We start from the raw sequence: 6,000 nt of genomic DNA, 5'->3' as shown, positions 1-6,000 counted from the left end.
AACATTGTTCTCCATTGTTTGAGGTAAAAACCTGTCATATAGAGAGGAAACTGTAATCCCATAGACACGTATCCAGACTGACAGAAACGAGACATTTCTGCAGCGAGCAGATTGCGGTTTGATTTAATTGATTTGGATTTACAAATGATGACTAGAAACCATTTTAAAGCCTATCTTAAATAGATTTTAAATAGAACCTTAAATAAGCACTAAAACATACTGACATATTTCCCACAATGAATACACAAATCCATTTTTTTTCCAACGCCCAAGAATTACACATGAAAGTTTGGCAGGTTTGACAAATCTTTTTTTTTTTTTTTCATATTTTTTCTGCATCGAAGCATCTGAACGGAACGGAAATCAAATTTGCGAGTGACACAGAAACTAAAGAAAAGCACAGAGAGAGAGAGAGTGAAGTGTAAAAATTTTGGCCCAGCTCTGCAACTGTAGCAATAAATCATCTCGGTGCTAAGTTCACTAACTGGAGCTCAGCTGTAGCAGTGAAACAGTATTTTAAAGGGACAGAGCAGGATGCAAAATTGAGCAAACTTTCAAAACTTTTAAGGTGACATAACTTTAACATCTGCACACACATTGCACGGGTAACGTTGCAGTTATTAACTTTGCACAAGAACACACAGCTGGCTGCTGCAGCAAAGAACATAACCTAATGTATTATGTATCATGGTGGTGTCTAGCTGTGTGCCTGAGGTAAAAAAAATATTACTTTACCATTTCCATGTGATTGTATATTCAGTGAACTACGAGGACACTTCTTGGCAAATGCAGTGGTCTGATTGGTTCGATCTGTTTATTCACACACGAAATGGAAATTATTCATTGTCAGTATGGATGGCTGCATCAACAATAGGTGGGTCAAAATATTATGAACGTGCAAATTTTACTTTACACGTCTGCTGCTAAAAGAGTCTTACAGCCAACACTCATGCTGGATGTGGGAGGTAAACACAGGAGAGATAAATAAAAATTAGTGGAACAACAGAATTACTTTTTGACAGAAACCATTGTGTCAAGGTTCAAGGTTCAAGGTTCTTTATTTGTCACATGCATAGTTATACAAGTATAACACACAGTGAAATGTAGCCTGACACGCTCCTCGACATGTGCAAAAATGGGGGGGGGTGTAGAGGAAGAACATTATATATATATATATATATATATATATATATATATATATATATATATATATATATATATATATATATATATATATATATATATATATATACATATACATACACTGGGTGAATGTGCAGTAGTAGCAGCAAGCAGGTGAATTCTGTACATTAATATGAATAGACATCTGACTATTTTACAGGATAGACAATATAAACATATTTAAAATTAAAGGAATTGAAATGTACATTGTGCCTTGGTTTAGAGTGTCTGGAGTGTCATCTCTAATTACTCAGAACTTTAGGTTATATGGAGCTCCTAGAATTATTACTGTCAACTAACCAACATAAAGAGATACATCCACATAGAGAGACTGCAGAAACTGCAGTCCAGATTACATTCTCACTCACACACACACACACACACATAATGTTAAGTCCCCCTGTCTGCCCCACCATCTGTTTAATTTTCTTCCATGCTGAGTGTCCACAGATGGGACCCGAGGAATCATGCAGAGCTGGGAAATAACATAACTCGATGCAAGAAAGAAAATCGCTGGTAAAGCTATCGACAGATACAGACACAGACACAGACCAAAGGATAAAAATAAAGTAGCAGAAAGAAAGGAAGTGTTATATTCATGCAGGTGACCAGAGGAAATGGATTGTGGATGATTTTGAGAAGTGGAGTCGAGTGGAAAAACACTTATCACCAGCCTGAAGTGGAATATAATACTTACACTGAATGTCTCCACAAAGATCACAGCTACACTAAGTACGATCTTGGAGGAGAGTGCAGCGGTTTGTGGGGGTGTGTTTCACCTTTTCAAATTAGTGTGAGCTTTGATTTACGCTGGTGTTGGCTGTAATTTATTTGGCGTCACTGAGCAAAATAACCTTTCAGTGTACTGTCTGCAGCCTGCGAGAGAAATAAGCCGCTCCTTTTCATTTTGACTTTGTTTTCTAGGCTTTAGAAAATGTATCCCACAATGAGAGATTTTAAACCAACTGCAGCTATAGGCATCATTTTTTTTTGACCATGGAGGTCCGGTGGGAGAGAAAGAACTACGTGATCTCTGAAACTGATACTCACCATCTCTCCCCTGCAAAATCGAGATTTTTAGATATTTCGAAAAGACTCTTAGAAACAAATCATGTTCAGCCAACATATATTCACCTATTTGAAAATCTGGATTCATTAATACTCTTGTCTGGTTATAGATTTAGTATTTTTAGTATTTATTTATTTATTGTCATTGTCAAGAACAATGAAATTGCGTTTGGGGCTTCCATACAACCCAAAAAAAAGAAGAAAATAATAAATACCCCTTAAATGGCATCACATCTGTTAAAAAAGACCTCAAGACACCCCAACCTCCAGGCTAACTATAACTATTTTCTCCAAGGTCACTGTTTGTCATAAGCTGAACAGCTAAACAGGCTTCATAGAAAGGCACATCTGCAGCCAAGTCATGGAGCACTCCTCTGTTAATAGTAATTATGTAAACCAGATAATGTAGCTGGAAGGCGATGAATGGATGGAAATCTGAGAAGATTAACTTTAACATTAAAGAGAAAGTGAAAATGAAAGACCGACTTTGCCAAACATACTTGTTTTGTTAAGATTATGTACCAAAATACCTGCTCTGAAGATTGGAAGATGGTTGGTTATCTGGCCCCTCGTGCTGAAGGTCCCAAAAGACTGAGACTGTGTTTACTGCATGTGATACTGTGACATGGATCTAATCATTTTGTTTATTAAATAAACTTTATGTATACTGTATAATGATAAAACCAGTGACTGTATAAAAGACCCCAAGTCTGTTTTTTATCGACTATGACAGTTGTGCTAATCATGCAAACATTTTTTTCTTGGCTGGAAGCCCCCCAATTTATTTTTTCTGGGTTTGATTCTTTCTCTCAGAATTTTGTCCGAGGTTATCGTTGGACTGTTACAATGGCCAACTTTAAGCTTTCTCACAGGTCAACTGAGGACTCTCACCATGAAACCACAGTCCCAGTCTTATACTAGAACATCTCAAATGATTTCAGTATAATGAGAATGCAATTTTTCTGGGTAATTCATTTTGTTTTAATGGCTCATGAAAATCAGAAAAAAATTGAAACATTATTAGAATATTTCATTTTGAGTTTGAGTACTAGTGCTAGTAGTACTATTCAAAGAGTGTAAATGCAGTCTTTTTGGTCCAGTGCAGTATATGTAACCATGGACAGTGGGAAGTTGTCCAAATTCAATTCAGTTCAGATCACAGTTCAAATTTAGGTTTATTTATATAGCGCATTGACTGTTATTGTGATTAGGAAATGATAATAACAGTACTGCAAGGTACAGACCCTAAAGTATTTTGCAGAAAAGAATCACACGATCCCCTTTCAGCAAGCAGTTGGCAACAGTGGGAAGGAAAAACTCCTTTTTAAGAGGAAGAAAACTCCTGCAGAGCCAGGCTCAGAGGGGAAGCTATGTGGTATGAAGGGTTGGTGGCGTGATGGAAAAGTGAAAAGAAGAGCATGAAGAAGATGATCATCAACATGGAAGGAAGAAGCATGGTAAATTAAAAAAAAAAGATGCTAAAGCAGTAGGGATGACTTGGGAGGATTGTCATGAAAAGTTAATTCAAGAACTTGGGAGAGTTTTGCAAGGAGTGGACTGAAGCTGCTGCCAGTGCATCAAGAAGTCTTCCAAAAAACAGCTACAACTGTCACTTATATGAAGCCATTCTGAATCAGAAACAAGTAGAGTTACATCAGATGCGTCTTACCTGGGCTACAGAAAAAAAAAAGAAGTGGAGCATCAGTCAGTGGTTTAAAATACTCTTGTCAGATTAAAGTAAATTCTTCATTTCATTTGTAAATCAAAGTCCTGGATTCTGTAGGAAGAGGCTCAATCCAAGGTTTCTGAAGTCCAGTGTGACGTTTTGGTATCTGTGATGATTTAAGGTTTCATCTGTTGCTGTTGGTGGTGGTTGGTCTGCTCTGCTTTGTCAAGTCCAAAGTCAACACTGCCATCTGCATGGAGACTTCAGAGCACTTCATGCTTCCATCTGTTGACACACTCTGAGTGCCAAAACTAATACCAAATCGTTCGCTGACCATCTTTTCACACTGCTTGATTGGCCAGTCATCTCCTCCGACCTGAGAGCCACGGAGAATCTTCTGGATTGATGAAAAACACCTGAACCAAAAATAAAAAGAGCTGAAGGCTGCTATCAAAGCAGACGGTGCTTCAACAATATCTCAGCAACCCAAAACAAGTATCAGTTGTATAAAAAAGATTATTGTCAGCAGCTGGAAGTACTGTACCTAACTCTCATCTTCTTCCTCTTCTGCTCCCCCTTTCTTACATCTTTCTCCATCTTGGAAAGTTGCATTTGAAATTGCCTGGCACTTAAAAAAGCTTTACTCTATTTATGCCACCCTCCTTTGTAGATCCTCAAGTACTGTGACCAACTCTATTTGACTGCATCATAGGGATTAGAAAAAAACGATGCGAGCGAGCCACAGGATGTCATTATTTTCATTATTGTCTTATTACTCAACTCCAAGCCATCATTGGAAGCAACGCCAGGCTGCAGGACACAAAAAATGAACTCACTCGACAGTAATCTTCATTAGCTGCAGATCAGATTTAAATGCTCATTAACTGAATGCTGTTTAACCCCTGGGCTTGTCATTTTGATTGCAGCGGAGTTGTTGCACAAACAGAAGACAGCCTCTGTAGTTCATTTAGTCACAAACTGAATTCCTCAGTTGTGTTCCTGTCGATATTAATGTCAACATGGCTCTTCGTGAGCCAACAAAATGTGGATAACTCTAACAATAAATTAAGACTGAAAAAAGAAAGAAGAAAAAGAGCTTTTATAAGTAAACAGTCCCCCTGACTTGAGAGAACATGAGCCCACTTCTTTCACAGTTTAAGGCAACTAAAACCACTGCTAAAAATGTGATGTGGTTCAGAAAAGTCAAAAAGCACGGACTGAAACGGGTCAAAAGTTGATCAAAGTTTGCAAATGAGCTGAGAAGAGCCAACTAAAAATGGAGTTCTACAATAACAAGCAGAAATAAAAGGCAAGCAACAACAACTTAACAACTCACTCACACACAAAGAGTAAAGAGGCAGAAAAGCACAGGCGTCATTCTCAGACACAAGCTATGAGTGAATGGAGGTGAGTAGGAAAGTGGAAAAGAAATGAGCTGCTTTTGTCTCCAACAAAACAAAGCAAAACATTTGATCAAAGCAAGCGATGCTACATTGGACACACTGTTATATTACCCGAGTGTTGCACCAGAGGCCGCTGATTCATTGGGCCAATTTAACCCTGGCCCTGCGTTCCCAAAGCACACAAAGGGAACAATTCATTTGTGCTTTCAAATGTTGAGTCTGGTCCGAGCCAAACCAGATCTTCTTTGCACAGTGAGATTTATATACATGTTGCTGCTGACTCTATAACACTTCTGAGAGAGAACAGGTTCCTCAAAGACCACTCCCCACTCCTGTTGCACATTCTTACTGTAATAACCAAGCAGCAGCCTGTTGGCTGGCACCAACACAACAGAGCCAAATTGTTCATTTCCTGGAGGCGTCACTTGAGACTGACTTCAAAACAAAGTCGGCACCCATACGTGTTCAAATGACCAATATAACTGCAATAAAAAGCATTTCTACAGCCTGCATAAAACTAGTTTTGGTCTAAATGGATCACTTTTATTTCAGTCAATTCCATAAATCAGTAAGTGACATAAATGTGGCCACATAAACGTTTCACATCATTTTTTATTATTTTATATTATAAAGAGAACATTGCACGTGATCATCTGTTTGAATGGCTTGACTGAGAAAATG

The sequence above is a fragment of the Diplotaxodon limnothrissa genome, linkage group LG6 (assembly GCF_057381915.1).
Source record: "Diplotaxodon limnothrissa isolate DT_005_m linkage group LG6, D_limnothrissa_male_GT1.1, whole genome shotgun sequence".
NCBI classification, from domain to species: domain Eukaryota; kingdom Metazoa; phylum Chordata; class Actinopteri; order Cichliformes; family Cichlidae; genus Diplotaxodon; species Diplotaxodon limnothrissa.
Note: the sequence above shows the minus strand (reverse complement) of the source record.